The 27,113-nt window shown below is 62.9% G+C and overlaps 1 long non-coding RNA gene across 1 annotated transcript; it reads right to left on the reverse strand.

The window, feature by feature from the left end:
- Positions 1 to 835: 835 nt before the first annotated feature.
- On the reverse strand, positions 836 to 2,471 carry LOC139081125 (uncharacterized). Its single transcript, XR_011536115.1, has 2 exons — positions 2,385 to 2,471; positions 836 to 1,230 (listed from the first exon to the last, which is right to left on the reverse strand). It is a non-coding gene; the product is annotated as an uncharacterized lncRNA (long non-coding RNA).
- Between the last annotated feature and the right edge of the window lie 24,642 nt (positions 2,472 to 27,113).

A 27,113-nucleotide genomic window follows, 5' to 3' on the forward strand; every position in this document is an offset into this window, starting at 1 on the left:
GGCACTTGGGGGCGGGGGGTGTAGGGTCTGGGGCTCTGTCCTCAGCAGGTCCTTTGCAAAGCCACGGGTCAGGATCCAAGGACCTGCTTGGAATTCTCAGGGGCAGGAAGGGGCTTTAGGGGGCAGCCAGGAGGCTGGGGGTGGGATCAGCATCCCAAAGTTTGGTTTGGGAACTGCTTTAGACAGAGGACACCTTGATGAGCCTCATTGGGTCGAGCAGAGGGGGGCAGGGCAGTGGCTACAGGGTGGGGCCCTGAGGGCAGGCCCTGTGACAGTGTAGGGGCTGCGCATCCTTCCACCCCCCCCATGAGTGGTCACCTGCCCTGCACCCAGAGAGATGGGCCTGTGGGGACCTGGTGGGGGCCCTGGGCTGAGGCCTGTAGAAGGAGAGGTGGCTTGCGTTCCACCCCTGCCCATCTCACCCCCTCCCCCAAGCTTCTTGCTCTAGGCTGAGGGCCGGGTGTCATCTGTGGGGTCACCACTGTCTGCACCCTCCAGGGTCCTCGCACCACCTGGGGTGTGGGAGAGGGTGCCCCAGGAGTGCTCTTCCTCTCCCTAGGTTGGGAGTTTGGGGGGCTGGGGCTGCTTCTCTCTTGTCCTCCTTGGGCCCCCAGCCTGGTACCCCAGGCTGAGGTCACCTCTCTCCAGGGTGGGGCTCTGGGGGGTGCTGACTGCAGACCCCCAGGTCACTCCTGGGTGGTGGCAGTGCTGACAGTGTGGTGGCTGCACAGTCTACTTACAGACCCTCAGTGTTGAGCCTGCTGGGCCGCTGTGGAGTGGGTTGTACCCTGCCCGCCCGGCCAACTGTGCCCCTGAGGTGAGAAGTGCCAGCCGCCGTGGTCCTCACAGCCTTTATTTCACCAATGATTCATTGTGTCCACAACAGAAACCCCACCTCAGGGTCCAAGGGCTCCCCCGCTCAGGGTCACGGGAGCTGGGAGGTCTTGGCATGGCCTGTGCCCTGGGGCCTGGGCAGGTGTGCACCACTTGGCTCAGGGCCACTGCTGGTCCTGACGGACCACAGGCCTTGCCCTCCACCCGGCACCGGGCAAGGCCCCTCCTCCGGCGGCGGTCAGGCCGTGGATGGACGGCATTACCAGACAGTATTAGACAGAAGGACGCAGATCTAACCGTGTCTGGTAAGACGCCCATCTCAGGCTGCGGTGCAGGCGCCTTGAGTCCGGCGGCCCCTCCAGGAGGGCCCAGGAGCAGCTTCTCCCACCTCTTGTCCTGCGGCACCCAAGCAGTGGGCAAGTTCAGCTGGGTGGCAAGACCCCCGGACCCTCCTGAGTGTGTAGAGTGGCTCCCAGAGGCCCAGTGGCCTGGTTTCTGGCCCGACCTCCCGGGACCCACCTTGCCCTCAACTGTTCCAAGGAGGGCTTTCCACAGACCCTGACCCCGGCACGCAGCCCCCCAGGCACGTTTGTGGGTGCAGCTGGGGAGCCATCTGGTCGCCCTGCTCCTGATCCTGAGTGACACTCCCTGTGCCCCTCGTGGTGTCCTGAATGGCTCTCGGTCGGTTAATGAGTAACTGCAAGGCCAGGGCAGACCCCTCTTCCCCCGGGAGAGACTGGCTCGGGCCTAGTGCAGGGTGGGGTTCCTGGGGCCCAGAAGGCCCGCCCCTGTGCGTGGGGCCAGGCAGGTCTGGGGGCCGGTGTCCTGGCTTCAGATCAGAAAGATAAAGCAAAGGGCCATCCTGGCCTTGCTGAGTGCAGACACTGTTCCCATTCTCGCCTGCGACACTGGGGGCTGGTGTGGGGAGAGGGAGACTCTGTCCTTGTCAGGAAACAGCACAGAACGCCCACTGCAGTCGTCCTGTAGGTTGAGGCCGAGGCACCTGGACACACCCTTGACCTTCCTATGTCCCCTTTATGGTATAAGAGAGGCCACCACCCATGGCCAACCCCACCTGACTGGGGGCTCTAGGAGGAGGGCCAGCTCCCGATGGCGAGTGTGGCTGGGGTACCTGAGGACAGCCACAGTGGACATCTGACCCTGTGTGGTGCGTGGGAGGGGCTGGGCAGAGAAGGTGGGCTGCCTGCTGCCAGCTCTGTACCAGCCAGAATATGCATTTCCCTGTGTGGCAGCTGATCTGGGCCCAACAGGCCACTTCTGCTAAAAGCTCTCAGAGACCACCTCAACCCATTGGAACGAAGTGGGCTGGTCTGGAGGGTGTGCTGGGCGCACAGGCTCCCAGGATGAGGTCAGTGTTCAGGACAGGGCTAGTGGCCCTGCTCCAGTCCTGGTGTCCTGGCCCTAATAGTCTGTCCCAGGGATCAGGTCACCCTGAGAGCCCAGCCCAGGAGGGAGCCGGGGAAGGCTCGAGAGGTCCCTTCCCGGGTCCCTTGAGGAGGTGCCAAGGGCCCCGATGTGGCTGAACTGACCCCATGCCAGGCTTGGTCCATCTCTGGAGTCCGGGAGCTCAGGACCGCGCATCCTCGGTCGCTCCCCAGCGGGCGGCAGTGGGTCACCTTTGAACATCGTTACCAGACAGTGTTAGAGTCGAGCCGAGAAATCCAGCACTGTCCGGTAAGATGCCCACAGGGGCCCAGGCGCCTCAGCCTGAGGACGTGGACGGCATGTGGCACCCGCCCCAGGTAGGCAGGCCCATGTGGAAACAGGACCGGGACAGGAGGGCCATGGGTGGCCCCTGCTCTCTCCAGAGTGAGGAGACCTGGGCCGCGGACCCTGTACCACGGCTGGCGGTGCTGCTGGTGTATGAGGTGGCCACCCACCCCGCGCTGGACCTCCGCCCCCTAGAGCCTCGGTTAGGGTTCTGCCCTGCCCACACCTGCCGCGTGTGGTGGCAGCACCTGCTCGGGCACCATGGGCAGGGCCAACACCTGAGCCTCCTAATCCGGGATCACTGGGGGTACTCAGCACAGCGGCAGGAGGCCTCACATTCTGGGGGCTGAGGAGGGGCTGTCAGACACATCCAGGCTTGGGGGGCTGCCTTAGGTCAAGTTTCTACCCCATAGCCCCACCCAGAAGCCACAGGCAGGACAGGCCAGGGTGCTGTGGGCAGGCAAGCCGACTCTGGATGTTGAGAGCTGGGGCCTGCGTGGGGAGAGGGAGGGCGGGGGGGGCCGGGCTGGGGCGGGCGGCCCCCTGGCTGCGTGCAGGGCCCCGCCGTCATCATTACCAGGCAGTATTAGAGACCAGACACATCCAATGCTGCCCAGTAAGATGGCGACGGCCGCCCCGAGGTGGGTCTGGGGCCGCCCGCTGGGTCAGGAGGGACTCGATGTCGGGGACACTCAGCAGCCTGAGGCAGAACAATGTCCTCTTAGGGCATCAAGGTGGCGACGGTCCCGCGAGGGGCAGGGGATGGAGCAAGGGACCCGTGTGCCCCGAGGCCACAGCACTGGGCAGGCCCTCTCTGGGGGCTCAGCCCGGGAGCGCTGGGCTGCAGCACCTGGAAGCCCTGGAGGCTGGGACCACAAGGTGACCTCCCTGCCCGTTCAGCCCCACTAGCCCAGCATGGCCACCAGCTCCGGGCATGGTGTGGCACCTGAGGGGGGCCAGGTGTCCTGCCCACAAGAGGCTGGCAGCCCCACGGAGCAGAGGCAGAGTGGGACCCTCCCTCTGGGCAGCCCCAGGGAAAGGCCTGGACGTCAGGCCCAGACCCCTCGGGGTCCCGGGTGAGCGTGAATATGTCTGAGGCCGTGGTGCTGCTGTGGCCAGACAATGGGCTTCTGTCTCCCAGACGCCGCCCCAACGGCTGTCTCCAGTCCAGCCCCTTCCTGCCCTTGTCAAGGGCGTGGAAGGGTGTCTGGATGGGGATAGAGTGGCCGTGGCTCCGAGGCAAGGGCACCCGGGGGGCCCTCCCCAGCCCTCATCCCACCGAGCAGCGCATGTGTTCCCCGGCCCAGATCCCCTTCTTGCTGGCTGCCTTGCTCACCAGCCGGGTCATAGCTGGGGCTGTCTGTCCCCAACTTCTCCGTGGCCCTGGGTGCTGGCCGCCGCTGGCTGTGAGGTCGGAGAGCGAGATGGCGCTGGGCCTGCAGGAGGGGTGCAAGAGGGGCAGCCCTGGGCAGCCTGTGCCTAGTGGTCACTGCGGCCTGTGCACCCACTGGTCTGGGGCCCAACCGCCCCCCAGCCCCCAAAGGCAGAATGCAGGATGACGACCCCCCAGCTGCCTGTGGGAGCCAGGCCAGTCCTTAAAGGCACCCCCAGGACAGGAGTGTTCAGAGTGAGGGGGTCAAAGAAGTGGGCAGCTTGGGGCCCCTCCCCTGCCCAGGGCCCATACCTGGAGCCCCTGCGTGTTGCTGAGAGACCCCGGCTCCCTGCCCTGGGGAGACTGAGGGGTCTCATCCTCCGTCATCCCTTCTTTGTCCCTGCATAGGTGGCACCAGGGCCTGGAGAGCTGGCCAGAGCAGCTCCTTAAGTTTTCTGGCACCTTCCACCCACAGAGGCTACAGGGAGGGGCTCTGGCCCATGCTGATTGCCCCAGGCCGCCCAGCTGACCACAACAAAGACTCTGTCCACCCCCCTCCTGGCCTCAGCCGGGTCTACCCGGTTCTCCAGCTTGGCCCTCGAAATGGCCAACATTTCTCAGAGGATCTGACACTCTCACAGGCCTGGCGTTGGGGCACTAGTGGCACGGCAGTCCTCCGCACGGGGAGGGGGCTTCGCAGGTGCCTGGACCCTGTGGGTGACCACGTCCAGTCTCAGAGGTGGAGCCCATGGCCAGGCTCCTGCCCTGTGCCCCATCCCCTCCTTGGCCGCTCCTGGCTCGACACCTCGACTTTCACTGTCCATCCCGTGGACCCCGTAAAATCAGTCTGCTTGAGGAATGCAAGTTCACTTTTTTCTGAGCTGAAGGAGACCATCTAGACTTTGCTTTCAGAGCTGAGTTAAATTTCAGCTCCACTCCCAGAGGCCAGCTGCATGGGGAGGTCTGGGGGGCTGGGTGAGGGGAGGTGGGCAGGTGCCCAGCGCCCCCCACGCCTAGCCAGCCCACTGTGCACAGGCTGGCCTCCTACTGTGTGGCCTCCGGAGCCCTGCCTGGAGCACCGAGGGCCCAGAGATCCCACAGGCCCAGAGCCGGCCTGACCGCAAGCCAGATGGACCGATCACCCTTGCTATCTGTTGCCCACCAGCTCATCAGCCATCATGTTCTCACCTAAGAGGTGGAGAGCTGCACGGACAGATGGTCAGACACAGACAGACCTGTGGCAGGTAGGTGGGTGGGCAGCAGAATGATGTCTCCCAGGTTCCAGGACAGAATCCCCTCTGTTCCTGAACTCAGAACCTGTAAATCCACAAGGAAAGACCGATGCCTGGCCTGGGCCTCTGAGCACAGTTTGGAGTGGTGTCAGGGCCTGGTCGCGCGCAGCACAGGCTGGACGACCGGCAAGTCTCACGGCTGAAATGAAAAGTGAAGGCGAGTGTCTGCTTCCGAGCGCCCACAGGGCCTCCCTGGCCCGGTGTTGGTGGGAGTGGAGCCAGAGTGTGGTCCCTGATCTGGGGTCTGGTTACTCATCGCCACCACGACTAGGCGCAGCCTGGGGAAATCGAGGAAGGAGTTGAGGCCCGAGCATCACCCTCTGGGCTCTTCTTTCAGAGCAAACACCTCACCTGCAGGCACCCGGCTGCCTGGCCCTGGGCGGTCCCACCTGCACAGGCACAGGGTGGGGTGGGACGCCACCCCAGCGGGAAAACCTAACTCACCGGTTAACCTGCCCGACGGGCCTTAATCAATGGTGAGGGCCCCAGAGAACAAAGCGCGGAAACCCAACCCGAGTGCGCGCGCTGGATCCTGGATCCGCCAGCCTGGACGAGTGCTGCGGGGCGGGGGCGGCGGCGAGCTGGCCTGTCTGCACGCAGGGCATGTCTTCAGCGTCGGTCGAGCCGCGAGGCGAAGCCGCCATTTCCCCCACTCGGCCTCGCCCCATGCTCAGCTGCCCCGGAGAACAAGCCAGGCTCCTTGGGGGACGGGGGGCTTCCATGGGCCATTTTACTTTCTCCTAAATTCACCAGACACATTCTTACAAACTGATTTTGCAAATAAAGTATTTGCAAATTACCAAAATGTCTGAAAATTAACAGCAGACTGTGCCCATATTTTATGGTGGTTTTGCATCATGCAAAACTTATTTTGCCTCATTTGAGGTGCTGCCAGTTGCTCTAACTTTTAGGTGTTTCACCGGGTTACTAGGGAGAAGTGAACAGAACAAAGCCGAGCTCTTTTTTCTGACGCTCAGCCTGAAAAGGTCTAAAATGCTGCCGGTGGATGAAGTGAAACATTGTATCGTGATGCCCTCAAAGTTCTGTCTGTCAAGAACTGAACTGTATATTAAGCCGCAAAGACAGTTACCTCTCGGCCCGTCGGTGTCATCGCCTCCCACAATTTAGAACTGTCTAAGAAAGCCAGCGATTTGGCCACGAAAGCTGCTCTTGTCCGCCATGCGGTGAGTTCAAAGCCGGCCATGCCTGCGGCAGCTTCGCCGGACGAGGTGTGTGGCTTGGTCCCGGCTGTTGGGCTAGTTTGCATTTAAGTAAAGAATCTGTGGGATAGACTTTGGACCTGACCCGAGTAATGGTGTCGGCCCCGGGCCAGCCTACGCCTCTCCAGGGCGGTTCCGGCTCTGTTGGCGCCTGAGACACGGCGGGTGAGAAAGAGCCGGAATCTGGGCCAGACCAGATCTGCCCCCACTCCAACCGTCAGCCGTGTGGCTGCCGGCAAAACCAAGCCCTTCCTGAGAGCAAACCCAGAAACACACCTGCACAGCCATGCGGCCTTCCCCATGCCCGCTCCGGGGGACGAAGTATCTGAGGGGCCTTGCCTTGGGGACGATTCAGGAAAGAGCTTTCCAGAAGGTCCCAGTCAGGCGGAAGGCGGGAACCCTCACAGTCGGCAACCCCCAGTTGCCCTCGGGTTGGCGGGAAGATGCCGCGCCCAGGCCCGCCCGGTCCCGGCAGACACGGCCCATGGACCGCGGTGGCCCAAGATGGCTCCACACCCGACACCCAGCGCCCGGCCCCAGCGCCACCTTCTCCTCTGAGAGGACGGACCACCCTCTCCCAAGGCCTCACCCTGAGCTGGACTCGGCCGCTGAACGGGCGTCTGCCATCACTACCCTGTCTTCTCCAGTCGGCTGAGGGGACGTCAGCGTCCACTGGGAGGCTCTCCTGCGAGCGGCCTGCCTGGCGCCTCCGCCTCCGCCTCCCGCACGACCTGCCCCGACAGGTTCCGCGCCCAAGGAGGAGGGGAGGCGGCTCCCCGCCCCCAGCCCACCGGCTGGACCGGTGTGTTCAGCACCGTCCCTGTGCCTGGGACCCACCAGGCCTCAGGACAGACATCAGAGAAGAGCTTTGGCACCAGTCACCCCAGATACCTGTCAGCCCGTGGTCGACAGCCCAGGCGCCCAGGTTTGGCTTCAGCCCAACCTGCCCCAACCAGGATCCGGCCTCGGGCAGCAGGGAGTGGGTGAGGACTGCCCGCCACCAGGGGCCCAGCTTTCTGCCCGTCAGCTGGGGCTCCACACAAAGGAAAACCTGAGGTTCCCCAGGTGGACAGCTCGCCGGGCCTTGTGGGAAAGTTTTGAGAGCGACTGGGAACAATGGAGGTGGCGGCGAAGGGCAGGGCAGGGAAGAGACGGCGTGGCCCCGGGCTCGCCTTACATGTAGGGCCTCACCCCGCCCCACGCAGGTGCCTGCTCCCGGCCGACCAATCTCTGCTCCTGGCCGCCGACAGGTGTGTCCCCTGGGCTCCCATAGGCCGGGAGGGAGGCAGCTCGTGACGCAGCAGCAGGGCGGGCAGCAGGCCCCGCACACATTCCTGCCCCCGCCTCGCCCGCCCGGGGCCCAGGTTGAACAAAAACCAGGGCAGAGAGCTTCTGCAGGAGCCGCAGTGGAGCGTGTGAGCCAGCGGCTGGGAGGCCAGGGCGGCGGCTCCTGTCCAGGCCCCTGGGCACTGCCTCGCCGGATGAGGAAGAGGGCAGCCCTCGTGTCACGCCCTCCACCCTCTGCCTTCCCCAAGGGCGGCCAGCAGCGGCCCCCTGCCACTGGGGGCTGCGGCCTCCCTATGACAAGGGGCAGAGGCTGGACCTGCCTCTTCGGCTCCAGGCCCCCAGCCCCTGATTGTGGCAGCAGTGAGGGGGTCTGCTCTGCATGGACCTCTGAATCCCTTTCATGTGTGGCCCCAGCCGCCACCCCACTTTGGGCAGGTGGCCCTAGAGCCAGGCCGTGTGTCACACAGACCACATGAGGGGGAGAGGCTGCTGGGCAGGGGGCCCTCCTGCAGGATTGGGGGCTGGCCTAGTGGCAGAGGCTGCAGCAGCCCCTGGAATGCCCCATTTTGGAACCCTGGACTAGGGGTGCAAGGTTCTGTGTTGGGGTTTGGAAGAGCCTGGGGCCTGTGGCTGCAGGGTCTGGGGGACAGGGCCCCACTCCAGTTTGTGGAAGTGCCCAGGACTTCATGTTCAGGCCCCGCTCCCGGCGGAAGGGCCTGTAATGACACAACAACGATCCCAGTAATTAGCCCGACCGGCAGAGCTGCAGCTCCCGAAGGGCCGGACTGTTTTCCGTAACAAGCTCCTGAGGCTCCTGGTGACAGAGGCCGTCCCCTGGGCTGCTGGCGCTCCACCCGCTCCGCCAGGGACTAGGGCTTTGTGGAGCCTCATCTTTTGGTCTGAGCTCTGGTCCTTAGACCCAAAGGCTGTCGTCCAGGAGTGGACGTGGTCAGGGGGATGAGTCGCCACCACGGAAGGCTCCCTGGGGGCTGCACAACTCCAGGGGGTGCTGTCCCTCAGCTGCTGCCCCGTTGGCCTTTGTACCCCTGTGCGGGGGGACCCTGAGCAGGGCACAGCCTCGTGGGAGCCTGCATGGGCCTGGATCACTGGGGTCATCTGAACACCCCACTGCCCCCTCGGAGTGGGGTTCTGAGTCCACTTCCCCCTGGATGCCCCACCCGGTCCACTCCCCACCAAGCTCAGCCTGTCCTCACGCCCCAAAGCACTGTGCTGGGGGTCGGGGCGCCTTAGCCAGGCAGGCTCCTTCCCCAGGGCAGCAGCCAGGAGCTGGTCTGGTCCCCTCGGCCCCAGGACAGGGTGTCTGGAGCCAGTCCCAGGAGCATCAGTGACCTCTGACTCCCAGCCCCTAGGGCTGTGGAGGGCATGCCCCTCCTCAGGACTGTCAGGACCCCACCTGCCTGACGCCCACTCAGGGTGTCTGTGTGTGGGGGTGGGGTCAGGACACACCTGGTCCATGGTCACTCTTGTTTTGGGGAGACTGAGGCATTGCTCACTGACCCCAAACCCAGAGGCATTTGCTGTTGGATGGGAGTGGGAGGAGGGGCTTTCCCCGCTGACCCCTTCCCAGGCACTTGCCCTGCCCTCCACGCGGCCTCATTCACCCGCCATGGAGCCACCTGGCGCTGCCGCAAGTCTGAGCCACTGGGCTCAGACCAGAGATGCTGGGTCGGGGCTGATGGGCGCAGCATTGCCAGACTCCAGAAGCTCCAGGGGGATGTGGGGCGGCTGGAGGGAGCCACAGCCAGTGTCCGCTGAGCCCTAGGTGCCAGGACGTGGTGGGGACGGGAGGGGGACAGTCACATGGAGCACAATGGAGGAGGGCAATCGGCCGTGGTCCATCAGACCCGGCGTGAGATGTGTGGAAGGTGAACCCTGAGTTATGGGACAGGCGGCTTCTCTCCCATTACCACAGCAGTGCCTGGCCAGCCTTTTCTGCTCTGGTCCTACTGTCGGCTAGTCAGACACTGTGCCGTTTCCACCAATTCTAACGCTCCACGCGCAGATCCGGACAGTCTCTGTCTGTGACTCAGTTAAGACCACATGGTGTTCTTGGGGGTTAACAAGGTGGCTCTCCCAGGTTGTGGCCAAAGCAGCAAGGCAGTGCTGTGATGGGCCTGGGACGTGGATGACTCCTCGCCAGTTGCTTCTCTCCCCCACGGGGCACTTATTTCAGCAAACTCCCCGTCCCCTGGGAGGCCGCCCTGCTGGCCAAAGCTGTGTCGTTGAGGCACATTCTCAGCCCAGGAGCTGAAAGGCCAAGGAACAGCTGAGCATTGCCACGTGGAGGCCAGCTCCTCAGCCAGTTCCGTGGCAGGAGTCGAGGCTCTGCGCTGCCCACTGGGGAGGCCCGGGGTGCACATGCTTGGGGTAGTGAAACCCTCCTTGACCATCTCCCCTGGCTCGTCACTGCAAAGAGGAAGATTCTGGTCTGGCTGACCACCTGCTACCTGACCTTGCAGTGACCGCTGCCCGTTCTCCTTGCACTGCTCTGCCCAAGTCCCAACTAGAGTGAAAATGACCCAAAGTCAGACTGTGAGACCCGAGCTGCATCCACCATCCTGGGCCGGTCAGATGGCCAAGGTGGGGGGCTGGCAGCACAAGCAGGGTTCGCGTGCCTGTCATCTCTTGGTTTCAAATGAACGGTCAGTCGAGATGCCCCCTTTGCCCCTACAGTCATCACAGGTAGCCCCTGCCAGCCCCGGCTGGGCCCCACGGACCCTTGGGTGCCTCTGAGCTCTGGCCGACTTCAAGGCCCTGAGCCCGGGGTGGTCACTCCTAACCGAGCAACTGCGGGCTGCCCCCGGTTCCCGGCTGCAGAGCATCTCACCTTCTGCCTGTGCAGAGGAGCTGGGAGGGCGGGCCTGGCACCCTTGGGGGCACAGGACTCTCTGGGGGCAGCACTCCCCCACTCTTCAAAGATGTGTGTAGACAAGAGGGTCAGTGGGGCAGGGCCTGGAGCCTCTGGCTTCCTCCAAGGGGAGAGCCATAGTGGCACTGCCAGCTAGTGTGAGTCGGGCACCTGAGCCCTGAACGGCCAGCGTCGGGCTGCCCCACAGAGCACACCAGGCCTGTGTCATCCTGGCCTGGCGGGTGGCAGCTGCACTGGGTGCCTGGATGCTGGAGAAACTGGTGGCCGCCAGACAAACGTTCTGGCTGGCCCACCTGCTGGGTGTGGACTTTGCCGTGGCAGCAGGAGGGGGCGGGGCAAGCAAGGCCATCAGGACAGGAGGCCTGCCTTGGGAGGAGTGACAAAAGCCACCCCACACTTAGGGACACAGTTGGTTTTGTGGCAGAGCTGGCGTGGGGGGACCCAGCCCCCGGCCCCCCAGCCCTGACTGGGGCTGAGGCCTCCCTGGGTGGGGCAGGTGGGACAAAGAGCCCTTGTGCCGTGACTCCCGGTTACTTCCTGCATGGCGGCCAGCCACAGACAGCCGCAGGGTCTCCCACCCCCATGGCCCAGCCTTGGCCCGGAGGCCAGGTGATGAGGGGCAGACGGAGGGCCCGGAGCCCCTAGAGCCTTGGACTCAGGGCTGGGACCCCTCCCAGAACCAGGCCAGCTCTGTGCTCCAAGTGGCAGCCAGCTCAGAGACACCTACACTGGTCCTTCCACTTCTGGTTGGGTTGGGCTGTTTCTCCTCTGCATAGTCAGTGTCTTCCTGCAGGTCCTGGCTCCTCTGACTCAGCTCCTGGCCACAGCAGAGCTAACACCTGGGGCAGGTGTGGGTGGATGCTGGAGGCCATGCGCCAGCCCCACGGGGTTCCTCTTGGGCAGCCGTCCCTGAGGTCAGCACCCCCCATGGGGGGCAAATGTTGTTACTACCCCTCGCTGGCCCTCCACCAAGTCAGGCGTGTTGGCCTGGGTCAGGGAGGGGCCTGTGACTCCCCCTCTTCTGCTGATTTTGCCTTTGGCCACCCTAGTCGGCACTGCCCTGGGACACAGACATGCTTCGTGTCCAAAAATCTGGGAGGAAGATCTAGTCACAGGCCCAGCAGAGCTGGATCCTCGTGTTTGGGGTTCAGACTTGGAGGTTCTGCCCAGGAAGAGGGCTCCCCCGACGGGCACTGTCTTTGCCTTCTCGGGCCTCCCACCTGTGTCTGTCCCAGCCCCCTCGCCACCCCCTTCCCACTGTGAGCTGCCCGATGCCACGGATACCCCTTCCCGCCTGCCAGGAAGGCCCTGGAGAGGCCTCTGTGCTCCGGCGTGGGGGTGGGGCTGCAGTGCCCGCGCCCGGACCCGCCCGCCAGCCTTGCCAGCCTCGCTTCCTGCCCTTGATCCGCGGGGCCAGGTGCTTCCCTGCCCAGGCCGCTCCCTCCCACAATGCTGACAGGTGAGCACACCCTGCTGGTGCAGGAGGGTGGGCCCTGCCATAATTAAAACTGCACAGAGGGGGGATCCCCCTTCACCCACCTTTTGAGCGATCTTTCCACCCCTTCAGGCCCCTGCTCCTCTCACCTGACCCCAGGGCCCATGGACCCATTGGCTGACCCCAAGCTCAGGGCACGAGGGTTTAAGCCAGAAAGCTGGGCCAGTTCTCACCTGAGGTCCCTCCTTAGCCCCACAAAGCTGTCCTGGAGGCCTGGTCATCATATGAGGCCTCAGACGTGCCCACAGATGGGGTTAGGGTTAGCCCAGCACTGGGGGCCCTCTTGGCCCTCCCAGACAAGTCCTGGCCATGCCCTCTCACCTCCCTGCCTTGGACCACACTCTCAGGCCCCAGTGTCCAGGCAGGGCTTAGCAGCGACACCCACAGGCCATCCCAACACCACCACATGCTCCTGCAGCCTGACTCAGCCTTGACCTTGACCCCTCTTCCTGAGCCCCCAAAGCACCTGTGTCATCCCAGACGCATGTCCCTGAGGGCCACATCTGGTCACGGCATCCAGCAAACACTGGCTCAGAAATCTGAACACCTGTGTCCACTGTTCTCACACATGGCCTCTTGCCAGCCAGCACTTGCCTGACCCTCAGCCTGTCCATTTGCTTCCTGAGTGCTCACCGAGAGCCACCCCAATCCTCTACAGCCACTACCACTGTGGTCCCCAGTGGCCTCTAGGGTGCCACCTCCAGTGGTCAGCCCTCAGGCCTCCTCAGCCTGGCCTATCTGTGGCTGGTCACTGTGTTCTCAGAGCCTCTGCTCTGAGCACGAAAGCCACTGTCCTGGGGGGTCAGGTGTGAGCTTTTGTTCTGATGGCCTTGAGGACCTGGGGGGCAGAGATGAAAGCTCAGGGCCCCCAGTAAGTGAGGGTGTGTGTCTAACAGGATGCCCTCCCACAGAAAGCTGGGAGCCCCAAAGGTCCCACCCGACAGTGAGGATGAATTGACACGGAACCATCATCTCAAGGTCTTGCAGCCCTGTCCAAGCCCCTGGGGTCCTCATGGACCTTAGCTCTAAGTGGTCCCGCTGAGTGGGGCCCAAGTGCCTGGCAGAAGAAAACCACATTTGGGAGGTACCTTCACCCCAGGCACCAAGTTTTTCCTACATAATAAGTTTTCAAGTGCAACGACTGGCACAAAGTCAAAGATAACCAGGCACACAAGGACATGGGGCACCACGAATGAGGGCCAGCAGGAACGACAGAAGGACAGAAGGACCTCAGAGGTTCGGATTATCAGACACAGACCGGGAAGCAGTGGACATTACTCTGTTGAAAGTAGAAAAAGAAAGATTAATATCTGCAGGGAGGTGGAGTTCATAAAAATGAGGTCATAGATTTGAAACAAAACCAGGTGAGCTTTTAGAAATGAAAACATACAATAACCACAACTTAAAACTCAATGGATATGTTAACGTGAAATTGATAGCAGCTGAAAAGAAAATTGAGGCGGGAGCCGGAAGAGAGGTAGGAAGAAATTATCCAGAATGGAGGCCAGAGATAAAAAAAAAGACATTACGGAAAGCACAGAGGGAGTGTGAGACTGACATAAAGCAGAGAACTGGAAGAGGGGAGAGTGAAGAAGTTAGTATTTGAAAGGATACTGTCTGAGACTGGACGACTAGAGTCACATAGGACCCGGGGGAAGAAAGAGGATATCAGTGAAAAAATAAGGAAATCTGAATAAAGTATGACCCTGGCTCATAGTAAGCACCGATGTGGTTCATTGTGACAGATCTCACACTGGTCTGAGATGTTAGCAACGGGGGGCAAGTGTGGGTCTGCAGGAGTGCTGTGCTATCTTTGCAACCCCATCTCTGTACATGTGAAACGATCGGAAGTCAAAAGCTATGTAAATATATTTTTAAAGAGTCCCCACGTGACGCTGGCAGGGGACAGAAGTGGGACGCCGTGGGCAGAGGTTCAGGGAAGCGGAGGAGCTGGAGGCAGGGACGTGAATGGCTGCTGAAGATGAGCCACCTCCAAGACTCAGCTGAGGCACCAGGGAGGCTGCGGCCGCGGTGCCCCCTCCTGCTTGTGGTTGGTGCTTGGAGCTCAGGGTCTCCGGGGCCTCTGAACATTCCTGGGGCCCTGACCTGGCACTCAGCACTGCCACAGTCACCTCCACATGTTGTCTGCTGGGGCCACTGTTGGGCGGCCTTGCCACCTGGAGCCTACTCGGGGCCAGGTGGGTTGGCCCCTGAGAGATTGCGGGGGCCCAGGAGAGATGGACCTTGCCCTGAACAGCAAAGTCGGCTGTGCAGAAGGGCGAGCCCCAGGAGCTGGCCCTGGAGGGGACAGACTTGGGGAGCCAGGAGGGCATTCATTGTCCACCCAAGGTCCTAGGTGTAGGCTGGGCACAGAAATTGCCTGTGGACAGAGTCAGAATGGAGCAGCCAGGCAGGGACCCCATGCAGGGGCTGCTGCTTGGTCCTGGAACGCACCCTGAGCTGTGAGGTCTGGACCAGGGAGCCTCCAGACTAAACCCATGGGACCAAACCAAGGACCCTCTCAAGGATGGGCTGGGGATCTCAGAGCCATGGGCACTTAGATCCCAGCCAGTGCTCACAGGGGCTCAGTGACCAGCACCTGCTGAAACCACAGCTACGGGCAGGCCGCCCGGCAGGTAAATCGCAGAGTGGCCAAAGCAGTGACGGAAATGACACAGGAAGATCCAGCATCACAGGGAGGTGCAACCCCGGCAGTGCTCGGGCCTCACACGGCCTCCCTCCCCGTCCTAGCCTCGCTCCTCCCGGCCTCCTTGCCTCCTCTGTCCTTTTCTGATCTCCATGAGGTCCAGAGGGAACACTGGAGACTCAGGGCCCAGTGGGGGCAGCTGCCCCGCGGGGCCTCCCCAAGGAGTCCAAGGCTGCCCTGCACGCCCCATGGTGTAAGGAGCTGCCCAGAGGTTCCAAGCAAAGACTGGCCCAGGGTCTGAGTGGCCGGTGGGTGGCCCCTTTTGTCCTGGGGAAGGGCAGCAAAGAGCTGACTTGGACCGCCTGGAGGGGTGGCAAGGAGTATCCATACCCCAGTTCCCTCGTGGCCCCTCAGCTCAGGACCCTGAAGCCCCCCGCCCAAGAAGGCTGGGGAGGGGCCCCACTGGGGGTGGGGCTCTGGTCTCTCAAATGGGAAGGTCAGCTGAGCCCTGCCCACACCCTGACCTCAGCCAACCTGCCCTGGTGACCCCTGGCCTCTTGACCTCCAGTCTTTCCCAGCCTCCCTCTCTGCTTGGCTCTGGTTTCTAACTGCCCACTGGCTCGGCCAGCCAGGCCAAGGCACGGTCAGGGACAGTAGCACCGCAGGCTCACACCCCTGGCTCGGGACATCGAGAGCGGTATTTCCTGTCGTAACTGACAGGTGACCTGGGTGGGTTCCTGGCCTCTCTGGTCCATTTTCCTCATCTGCGAGGCCCAGGACAGAGTGGGGTGCCCTGCAAGGGTGCAGAGCAAATGCTGAGGAGTAAGCAGTGGAAGGACCTGAGTTCAGCCCTCCTGGGCCGGCCCGGTGGGGACTCCCCGTCCACAGGCCGGGATGGGCCAGCTGCTTACTCTTGGCCGTGCCCCCCACCAACTACAAGGCGCCCCCAGCCCAGCGGGGGAATCTGCCTCCACCTGGGGTCTCACGGTGGTGAGGCTGGTGCTGCAGGACCCCCAGGCTGTATCTGCAGGCCCCGGGCACGGAGGGCCCCAAGTGGAGCCAGCTGGAGGGGCTGGCTGACCCTCTGTGATGCTTCTGCTAGCTCCTCTGGCCCCGACAGTGCAGGTGAGGCCAGGGCCTGTGGGCAGGGGGTGCCGCTTGGTTGGGCTCACAGGGGCCCTGGGAATGGGTCAGGCCCGAAGCCCTGGCTCCTCTTTGTTGATGGGCAGCCACTGCTGGCCACACAGGGCCCTGGGGGGAATGCATCTTCCTCTCACGGTGCTCCCGCCTGCCTTGCAGGACTGAGCAGCTCCAGACGGACAGCCCTTCCTGCCCCTGGGGGGCATCAGCAGTGCCAAGGGAAGCCCCTGCCCTCTCCTGCCCTGCAGGGCCCATGCCTGGCCCAGTGTGGCCTGAGGTCCGGCCCTCTTAGGTGGGGCTATGCCCAGTGACTCAGTGGCCCCCCAGGAAGAAACAGAGAAGCTGGGGGCATGGGGGAGGGGCTTGCATAGGTGCTGGAACAATCACCTGGGCATCCGTGGACACCGCACAAACAGGGTGTGGCCGGGGCCTGAGGTCATGCACTTGCCCAGGAAAACAGGAAGTTTGGCCCCACCTGTGCCCACAGCCACGGCCAAGGTTTGCTAATGTCACTGTTGCCCCCGAGAACCACTTCCAAGGGCATCAGCCTCAAACCTAGCAATTGAGAAAGGAGGAGTGACCCCCCTGCCCCCCGGGACCTGGCCTCAGGGGCCCCATCTTCCAGGTGCAACGGGAGCTCAGATTCGGAGCCAGTCTGGCTGGGGGCCCCAGGCCTCCACTGACATCTCTAGTCCTGCAAGAACCTTCTGCAAAAAGGGCCTGCTGCCATTGCACTCAGGGCAGGCCCACCGAGGCCGCACAGCTGAGCCTGGAGTGGCCGGGCATGGGCTCCCTCAGCCTCAACTCCATCGCCAGCTGTCCAGCATGCACTCGACCGCCTGTGGGGTCTTAGACCAGGCCCCCGGGCCTCCACCTCGTTCAGGGGGAGCACCAGACGCCCTCTGACCTTCGCAGCCTCGCAGCTACTGTACCCCCAAAACCAACCTCTTTAGCCCAGAACCCCAGCCTCCCAGGCCAGCCCCAGCCTGACCCGCATGCAGCAGCCTAATCCCTGCCCGCGAGGCCCTCTCCTGCCTGGGCTAGCCGCCCTCCCTCCGGCCTCAGGCCCCCACCTGTCATCACCTCCTTGCCCCGTCCCTCATCCCTAGATGCCTCGAGCCGGCCTCGCCGTCAGGTGCCTCAAGGCCGAGGTCCTATTTCTTGGATGGTGTCGGCGGTAACTGCAACCCCACGACCTCAGTTCCCAGTCTCTCCGCTCCATGCTTCCAGAACCTCCCGCAGCGGGGTCCTCTGCCTTCTGCACGACTCGGCCCCAGAGTTCCCGCAGGGCCTGCTCAGTGGGAGCTCGTTTTGCTTTAAGTCTTTTCCTTGACGGCATTTTTTCCCTTTATTTTGAAATAATTTCAAGCTTACAGAGAAGTTGCAAGTGCAATACTGTCTGTCAGACGGGGCAGCTGAGACAACTGAGGTTTGTCCTCACAGCCTGGGGGGGCTGGGGTCCCAGATCAAGGTGCCGGGAGACTCCGTGTCTGTGAGGGCCCCTTCCCGGCTTGCAGACGGCCACCTCGCTGTGGCTCCCGTTCCTGGAGGCATGTGAGCAGAGAGGGGAGAGCTCTCTCTCCCTCTTCTTACGAGGGCACTAATCCCAGCATGGGGTTCCACTTCGTGACCTCGTCCAACCCTGATCACCTCCCAAAGGCCCCCCGTCCAAATACATCACTCTGGGGTCAGGGCTTCCACATACAGATTTGGGGACACAATTCACTCCATAGCAAGTACTAAGTTTCTTCCAGGATGTTTGGGTGAGTCATAGCTGGATGCCCCTCACCACTGACACTTGTGTGTTTGTCCTACGAGCAAGGACCCCCAGAAGCACCACACCGTCCCCCACAATCACCCTCCCCATGTCCTCCAGTCTGGGCTCCAACCCTGTTACAGTTGTCCCAATAGTGTCTGTTGCCACGAAGGATCCACCTGGGACCACGTCTTGCACTGAGCATCGTGTCTCTTTAGTCTCCCTCGGTCCGGAACATTCCTCAGCCTCCCGTGACTGCCGAGACCCTGACCAGCTGAAGGTTCCGGCCGTCCTTCTGCACACAGTCCCGCCACAGGATTTGGCCTTTCTGGGCGCGTCCAGGGCGCACAGAGGTGCAGAGTTGGTGTGGTTCTGCTCCCTGGTCACGGTTCTGTCCATGCCCGCCTCTGGGGCCCTCCGAGGGAAGATCCTTCCTGTGCCCACTTGCTCATTTTGTATCTTTCTGCTTCATTCACTGGCTACAACCGGCTACCGTCTGTGCCGGTTTGAGCTGTGGGGCCTCCAGGCGGCCCCCACGTCCCTCACCCTGAGCGTCTGCTCACTTTCTGGCACAGAAGATGCTCAGTGTACCCTGCCCCCCGACTCGCTTCTCCAGGTGCTGTGCTTCCTGGTGGGGAGCGGGATCAGAGGGGGGCCAAGGTTCCCCAGTGCTCCCGGCTCCTGGTGCTGCTGGTGGGGGAGCTCCACGTCCACGTTCCTGCCTCTCCCTCTGGGGGTGAGGGAGTCACCAGCACACACCGATGGACTCCAGCCTGCCCCACGGGCGCCCTCATTTCTCCCCGTGCTGGGCATTCGGTCTCCCACGGTGTGGGGCTGGCTCCCAGGAACTCAGCATCCTCATGGATCCCAGCTCCGGTCACCGCTGCCTCCCCGGCAGGGACTCGTCAGCCCCTCGAACATGCTTTTAATTAATGAAGAAGAGGGTCTGTCGGGGTTCCCATGGTGTTTGTGAGCTTTTAACAGTTGGCTGTTTGTTTTGATTTCTTTTCAGATTCTAAATAAAAATCACACTTCATCCCAGTTTTGCACTTATTTTGTATTATTTTTCTTAAAGAGGGTCCCAACCCACAGGAACCTCACCAGCCGAGGTCGGGCCTGTTCTCTCTGCTCACCGAGTGATTCGGGTCCTGGGCTAGGATGCCCTCTTGCCCACACTCTTTCTTCTGTTTGTCAGTCCCCTCGGGACTACAGAGAGGCTGACAGGGCCTCGGGCTGCCTGTCCCCTCTGCCAGCACGGACCCTCCCGGTGCAGGGTCATCGCCAGTCCTCCCTGCCCCCTGACCCTCACGTGGCCTCCCCCTCCCCCAGCTGCTTGTGTCAAGGTTCACCAGAACTTAGGGCTTGGCTCTCAGCCATTTCCTGGGACCTTCTGCAGGCTTGATGCCACGGGTCACTCGTTCCACCTCAAAGTATTTTCCTCATTTGGCTCTGAGCAGCCCCCTCCAGCCTCCTCCCTGCACCCCCTCCCACCCCCAGCCTCCTGGTGGCTCTTTCACGGGCTCCTCCTTTCTCCTGACCCCTGAACCTGGCAGGCCCCCGGGTCTGTCTGTGGTCTCTGCCCCTCACACTCTTTCCGGTCCCCAGACTGGAACACCCTCTGCGTGCCAAGGCTCCCCAAGAACTTCTCACAGCCTCCCCACCCCTATACTGCGTCCAATAGACACTGCAAACCCCTCACGTCTGAAATCGAACGCCGCCATTCCTGGACCTGTTCCTCGGCCCCTACCCTGTGTCCACTGGAGCCCTCCGTCCCTCCAGTACCTGCCATCCCCCGGACTTTCTTCCTCCCCGGCCCCCACCCCCAGGTCAGCTGGCTGTGCTGTCAAAGTGCACCAGACTCAGGGGTCCTCCCGGCCCGTGGCACTGCACGTTCTGCCCACTGCTGTCTCTCCTGGGTCAGTGCCGTGACCCCAACTGGCCCTGGCATCTGCCCTCACAGGCTACTCCACCAGCAGCTCACAGATGCCTGCGGTCTAGGCACATCATCTGGCTCCAGGCACTCTGCCAGCGGCCCCACTCAGAGCTGGCCATGGTCTGGCCCACGTCCCTGTGCCTGTTCCCTTGCACCGCCTCCCGGCCTCTGCACAGGGGTCCCTGGCCCCTTAGCCCCTGGCATCTGGCTCACCTGTGACCTCTCAGTGAGGCCAGACACCCTGCTGACTCAGCCCGGCCCACGATCCACCTGCACGCCGGGTCCTCCGGTACCCGTGACTCATTTGTCAGTCATGTGCACAGTCTGATGTGGGTCCTGCCACCAGGCTGGGGTCTGTGTGTTGTTTGGGGCTAATCAGGAGCCGAGGCGTGGCACACACAGAGGGCACTGTGGGCGTTTGCTGAATGAACAAGTGAGGGAATGATGCTGGAGCCTGAGCTCCAGCATGCAGCTCTCTCCTCCAGCTCTCGAGGTGCATCTCAGGGGTGCAGAGGACTGATGGGACAGGCAGATGACCCGCAGGCAGCCCCTGGCCCATGGCTGCAGGAGGACAAGGCGGGATCAGCAGGTTGGGTTGGTGCCATCCCTGTTGGCCCCAGCACCAGAGAAGCTGTGAGGGTGGCGTTTGCTCAGCAGAGGTAAAGTGGCAGCAAACCTGCCCAGGTCGACTTTAACCAGCGCCGGTCAGAGCTGACCCTGCACCCCCCGCCTTGCCCCAGCTGCGGCTGCCCTGGAGCAGGAGCAGGGGGCCCCGGACCAAGTGGGTGAGTCAGTCCGGGCACAGGAAGGGCCCTTGGTACGCGCCAATGCTTGACACCTCCTGGCGCCAACGCTCTAGTCGAAGCACCAACAGGGGTGACTCTGCCTCCTGGGGAAGCCTGGGCAGAACCCCCCACCCCGACTCTGGCCCGTGCGACCTGCCTCTGACCCCGGAAGGGATGGGCCAAGCAGCAGCGTGGGGTTTTGCAGGTGGTTCAGATTTGCATTCCAAATTGGCAGCTGTGGCCGCATTAGCATCTAATTTGAGTGAAAATTCTCAGATTAGGGAGAGGGTGGGGGCTCCAGAGCCCACACTAGAGCCAGAACCAGGCTGGACTGATGACTGACTGACGGACTGACTGACGAAGAGGGGCCTTCCCAGGACAAGGGACTTGCCCACCAGCCCCCAGACAGTGCTGGGCCAGTGGGGGGCTCCGAGGAGTGTCCTCCTCCCTCCCAACCTCGCTGCCCAATGGGGTAGGTGCTAGGCCGGGGGTGCTTAGGGCAGGTGGGTCTCCCCAGCTGTGCCCCCAAGGTTGTCTGCGGCCTCCTCGTCCCTGGACCCTGCACCCTGATCCTTATCTGGCTCAGTGGCCGTGCTGCCTAGCGGACTCTCCCCTCTGACCCTTGACACGCCCTCTCCAGCCTCAGTGGCAGTCATAGGTGAAGAGGGCCTGCCTGCAGCCATGACCCTCCTTGGTCCCCCTGAGCCTCAGGGTGACGCGGGGATGGTGGCAGCCCGGGCACAGCACAGGGGCAGTGAGCGTGGCCAGCTGCCTGCTGGTGGGTCTCCGGGTCCAGACAGGACTCGAAGCGGCCCTGCATCCCGCCCAACGCCCTCGATAGCTCCCGGGGCCTGCAGAAGAGGGCGCAGGCCACATGGATTCATCTGCCCTGGCTGACCCTCACCCCCAGCCTGCCAAGGGCTTCCCTGGCCACTGGACACGCTGCCCCTCTTCTGGAAGTTCCCCTGCCTCTCTCCCTGGTTAACCACTGAGACTCAGGGCCCCACCCCCAGCAGGCTACAGGCCCCAGAAGCCCGCAGTGTCCCCAGTACCGGCAGGAAGTGAGAGCTTGGGAAATCCTGGTCAGAGGAAGGAGGGGAGGAGGTCACTCTGGGTGGTGCAGGCTCTCCTCCATCCCTTCCGTGGGGGTCCCACCGGGGACGCCCCCTCCTGCTCCTGGGTGGCCCCTTGGAAGGGCACGGAGCCTGGAGGTGCTATGGACAAGACCACTCCTAATGTTCTAGGCACCCTTTGGGGAGCAGCTGCCCCGAACTGGAGGAGGGTCCTGGAGCCACAGCACCTCTGCCCACGGATGCCCATCTGCAGCCAAGTGGGAGCAAGGGCATCATGGCCCTGGGTTTTCTGCCTCAAGGGGGACAGAGAGGCAGCTCCTTGGATCCTGGAAGGTGCCAGCTCAGGGCCTTGGGGAGCGAGGGGGCAGAGGCCGTGGGCCCCTCCTGCTTCCGTGGAGGGTGGGCAGGGGCTCTGGATAGCTGTGGACCCTGGCTCTGGCCACAGCAACATTGAGAGGCATCTGGGGGATCAGTGGCCTATTTGGGAAATTGTTCTAAACCAGCCTCTGGTTGGGCCTTGCCCCCAACCCAGTCTTCCTTACAGGGGTGGAGGTAGAACCATCCGGAAACGCCACATCTACCAGGTCTGGAGCAGCAGGGGAGGAGGGGCGGCTGGGGCGATGCTGAGGGGCGGAGCCCAGCCCACAAGGCAGTGGAAACCCCCCCAGGCAGCTCTGGCCTGGTGCTGGGGCCCGAGGGGCTGGGGGTGGGGCACGCCCTGGGCCTCAGGTGCTGCAGGAGCCCTCACGGGCCGCCTGTCTGATGCAATCCGGGCACCGGGATGCAGGCATCAGCTGGGCTGTTGCCACGGCAGAGGGGCCCTGCAGCCAGCGCCCCAGGCCCTGGGGAGGGCAGGAGTTCCTGGGGGCCGGGCCAGCCAGGCTCCTGCACCTGCAGGCCTGCGGGCCAGCCGAGCGCCCTGGACCAGCCTCTTTGCTGGGCCCTCCCTTGGCAGCAGGTTAACGAGACCGCTGGGCCAGCTTGTCTCCTCCACCTGGTAATTGGTCTCCAGGGCAGGAAACTCACCTCGACGCCTGGGCCTCCGGGGGACGCGGCTCGAGGATTAGCCCCCTTTCCACTCGCTGAGTCTAATTGTGCCCTGGGCTGCCCACCGGCACTGAGCGGTTTTGTTTTTCAGATGCACACAAGGGAAGACTGGCTTCCCGGCTTCCAGGGGCAAAGGCAGTCTTCCGGAGCTGGGGCTCACCCAGACAGCCCAAGACGGAGATGGCGGGGGCAGCCGCTGGGGGTGAGGGCCAGAGGGGACTCGGGGAGGCACAGAGGGGCCCAGCGGCCCACGCGGAACCTGGATCCTGGCCTGACGGGACTGGGGGCTTTGAGGTAGTTTTTTTTAACTGAGGTGAAATTCACATAACATAAACTTAACCATTTTAAAGTGAATAATTCAGTGCATTCACAATATTGTGCTACCATCACCTGTATCTAGTTCCAGAACATTATCATCACCCTGAAGGAAAACTCACTAGGCAGCCCCCAGCCTCAGGAACCCTGGATGTGCCTCTGTCTCTGCAGACTCACCAGCCTGACACTCCCTATCAATGGACGCCACGCTCCCCACGGAGTCTGGTCTGCCCCCACCCCATGCTGCTGATGATCCCTTCGGGTCAGACACAGTCTAGGCCCTGACGCCCATCCTGAGCAGTGGAGGGCCAAGCCAGGAGGGAACGAGAAGCCAGCGAGGGCTGAGGTCGGGGGCCAAGGGCGCCCTGAGAGGGAGGGGTTTGCATTAGACCGGCCACTTCTCCCCGTGGACTGGGCCAGGAGTTGGGGGGATGACGCGGTGCAGGCCGGCGGAGGGCAGGGTCAAGGTGTGTAGGAAGGCTGAGGCTGGCAGGGCTGTGTGTGGTGTGTGTGTGTGGTATGTGTAGCTTTGGGAAAGTGAATGTGATGTGCTGGCCAGATGCTTCCGCTGGGGCTCGGGGAGGAAGTTGGATCCGAGAGTCTGGAATCCAGGGGCATCTGCAGGCCCACCCAACTTGACCCCAAGGCTGTCAGTGACCAGGGGACTGACTCCCACGGGATCCACAGGCGTCAGGGCTAATTGGGGAAGACAGTCCACGGCCCTCGACCCAGCGTGCCCATAACCCTCGCTGGGCACGTGTGGAGGGCGACAGCAGAGCTGGGTCCCCCAAACACAAGAACAGAGTTGGGAAAGAACCTGTGAGGTGATATTTTAAAAGAGGCTGAGATGTCTGATGAGGAGGATCAAGACACTGTCGCACCTCCCTCCCTGGTAGATGCGACTCTGCTTAGAACTGTGGCCAGGGCGGGGGGGCTATGGACCTGGGGGGCTGGGGGTCAAGGGGCCAGAGGGCCATTGCTGTCACAACTCCCGTGGCTGGGCTAGGTCTGGATCTGGCCTGACCAGGTACCACTACCTGTTCCAAGACGTGCAGGAACTCCATCCCAGGATTTTAGCATCACTGGGGGGCCTGGTGTCTGGGGATGTAGCAGCTGAGGAAGGAAGAGCCCTGGGAGCCGCCTGGGCCTGCAACGTTAGCGGGAGGAGGAGGAGGAGGTGGAGATGGCTCAGATGCAGAGGTGGGGGGAGCCAGAGGGGTCCTGGCAGCATCTGAGGGCAGCACTGAGGGCGAGCCGGATGCCCAGGCCAGGCCAGCAGGAGGGCTGGAGCATAGAGGTCACTGTGACCTTGACTAGAGCGTAGGGTAAGCAGCAGGAGGGAGGAGCCAGACTGGATTCTGGAGGCTGGAGGGGTCACTGAGGTCAAGGAGGGCTTTGTTTAAAGATGGGGGCAGTGTGCTTGGGTACCGAGGGGGCTGGTACAGTGGAGATGAAGATGGACACTGTGGGAGAGTGGGGCTCCCCTCGGCCACGAGCACAGTGTCCACCCCCAGGGATGGCTCAGGTCTGACCACGGTTTGAGTGGAGGCCACCGGCTGGATGTTTCCTGCAGCCACGGGCAGCCGTGGGAGCTGCAGTGGTGGAGAGGGAGAGTGGGCACCTTCCGGGCTCTGGGGACCAGAAGCAAGCCCGACATGAAGGGAGGGGAGGGGTCCACAAACTGTACAGTGTCCCACCGCATCCCACCTGAGGGGCTGCTGGGGGCCTGTGCTCCCAAGGCCGAGGCTGTGCAGGGAGGAACAGAACAGACGGGAGCGGGGGACGCAGCCCAGGAGGCCAGGCCTTGCAGACGTTCGTGGGCTGGGATGCGAGGGCCCAGTGGAGGGGCACCTGTGGGTGTGGCGAGAGGAGGTGGGAAGGCCTGTCAGGACGGGGTGGGCACTTGGCCCAGGGCAGCGAGCAAGGGGTGGGCGCGCTGAGAGCTGTTTGGGAGGCAGGAATGCTTGGAAGGGGCATGGAGGCGGTGGCGGGCGTGCACAGATGCGGGTGCTGGGGAGGAGGATGTGCTTGTGCTCGTGCTCAGCTCTGGAGCTGGAGTCCGGGACACTTGGGGGCCTTCGAGGAGAGGGCGTGGGGACAGTCAGAGGGAGAGGCCCGGGCTGCTTTGATGATGAGGATGGGCGATGTGCCACCCACCAGATGGAGCAGGTGGGCTGGGCAGCTCTCCAGTCCTCACTGGAAGCAGACCCTGCCCCCACCCTGGGTCTGGGCAAGTCTCGGGGCAGCACAGGCCCTCCCTGGAGCCTACACTGTGTCATGGGTGGGGCCTCCTCTCCTGCTCTGTACTGCAGGCTTCTGGTCTGACTGTGGGTTGGGACATGACCCAGGCAGCGCCCCGGGGACCACTGCATCACATGGGGGTGTGCAGGCCTTCACACCCAAACCAGCAGCTTCTTGGGTCCTGTGGCCCTGCCCCATTTCTGCCAGCACTGTGGTGCCCCCAGAGTTGGGTGGGGGCTGGGCCGGGGTCCCCGGGATGTGGGAGCCTCTTGAAGACCCCCCTGCCCATTTGATCATTTACTGGCATCTATGGATGGGGTCCTGGCCCAAGGAGTGCTGCCTCCCCTGGAGCTGGGTGCTATGGCGACTAGGCATTCCGCCTGGGCTCCTGTCTGGGCGGGGTGCGGGCTGGATGCTAAACTAACCATCGTCAGGGGTGACAGGGCTGCAGGGAGCAAAGCCAGCGGGGCAGGGCTTCCACAGTGTGGCAGCGCTGGCTCCAGGAACTGTCCTAGCAAAGTGAAATGCTGCACAAGTAGGGACAGCCATGAAAGCTGGTGACTGGATGAACGAAAATCGATTCAAACAGCTTCCGAGTGGTCCACAGGGGAGGCTGCCAGGCAGGGTGGACACTGTGGTGAGTGCATGGCTGACTTCAGATTGTCATACCACGTGGGGCAACGAGTGCTGACAAAATAATAAATAACAACAGAAGGCAGGCAGGCGGCTGCTCCCAGAGTCCAGAGCGCCCACTGTGGCCGGCTGAGCACAGCAGGATGCGGCCCGGCTCCAGGATAGTGTTCCAGTTTCAGCCAATGAGTTCCATCTGGGCTTTTGGTCTTTCAAGGAAAAAGTCGACCTGGGGTTTTCCACACCTCGTCCCAAGGGCGCCCACAGCAACCGCATCAAGCAGACCCGGGGCCTCAGGGTGAGGCGGAGGCTGCTGCGTAGATGGGGGCGCATTGGAGGGTACCCCACTTTTCTGCCCTCAGGGGCTGGGGCGGCTGAGGACCAGACCTGCCCGTGAAGGGGGTTCTGGACACGATACAGGGACAGCTACCCATTTCACTGCTTCACACGTCCACACCCATGACTGGTTTGCGTCCTGGGAAGCTCCCCGGGCGCAGACCACTCTCAGGGTGAGCCCCTGAGGCGTCCTGGGAGCGGCACATCCATCTTGTTAAGAGGGGTCGTCCCCCAGTGAACCTGCAGGCCTGGGCCCAACCCCTGCCTGGGAGGGTCCCTGTGTCCTGGTCAAGAGGGGGACCCTGGGTTCACCGGCCCAGGCCTCACTCAGGACATCACCACCATCCCAGCTCTGCCCCACACGGCCGCGCTGCCAGGGCCTCTCCCCTCAATCTCACCCTAGGGTCACACGGGGGTCCTCCCTCCTCACAGTCACATGGGGGTGTTCCTTCCTCGTGGTCATATGGGGGTCTGACCTCCTCACGCCATGGGGCTCCTCCCTCCTCAAGGCCACATGGGGGTCCTCCCTCTCAGGAGGTCTGGCACCCATGAGGTTTGAGTTCCGGCAGGAGGGAGGAGGCTGCAGTGTGTCCCCCCACCAAACACAGTGCCCCTGCAGCGTGGCCTGCACCCCTGTCATCACCCCTCCATGGAAGGGGTCCCCTCCATCCCATTGGGGTCCCCGTCATCTGTCCTGCCCTCTGAGGGGACAGGCTCTCACCCCAGCTGCTGCCCCAGACCCCTCTGGGGAAGTGGCCTCTTTCCCATGTCCGGGTCCGGCCTGCTCTGCTCAGGCCCCTGGGGGTCTTTGTGTGGCAGGCGCGAGTACAGTGAATGCTCGCACGCCCCCCACCCTGTGCACGGACCATGGAGCACCTGCGAGGGCTCACTGGGGTCTCAGATCCTGGTAGGCTCTGTGTGGATGGAGGTCAGGGCTGGTGGGGCACTGCGGGGGGCTGAGGCTCCCACATGGCATGCAGCACGAGTGTGTAAACCCAGGCAGGTGCATGCGGGCAGGTAGACACATGCGGGTAATGCAGGTGTGCACACACGTGCACACTCCCTGTCCCTGGGACTCCCTCTCCTCCT

Source organism: Equus przewalskii, chromosome 2 (genome assembly GCF_037783145.1).
Source record: "Equus przewalskii isolate Varuska chromosome 2, EquPr2, whole genome shotgun sequence".
NCBI classification, from domain to species: Eukaryota; Metazoa; Chordata; class Mammalia; order Perissodactyla; family Equidae; genus Equus; species Equus przewalskii.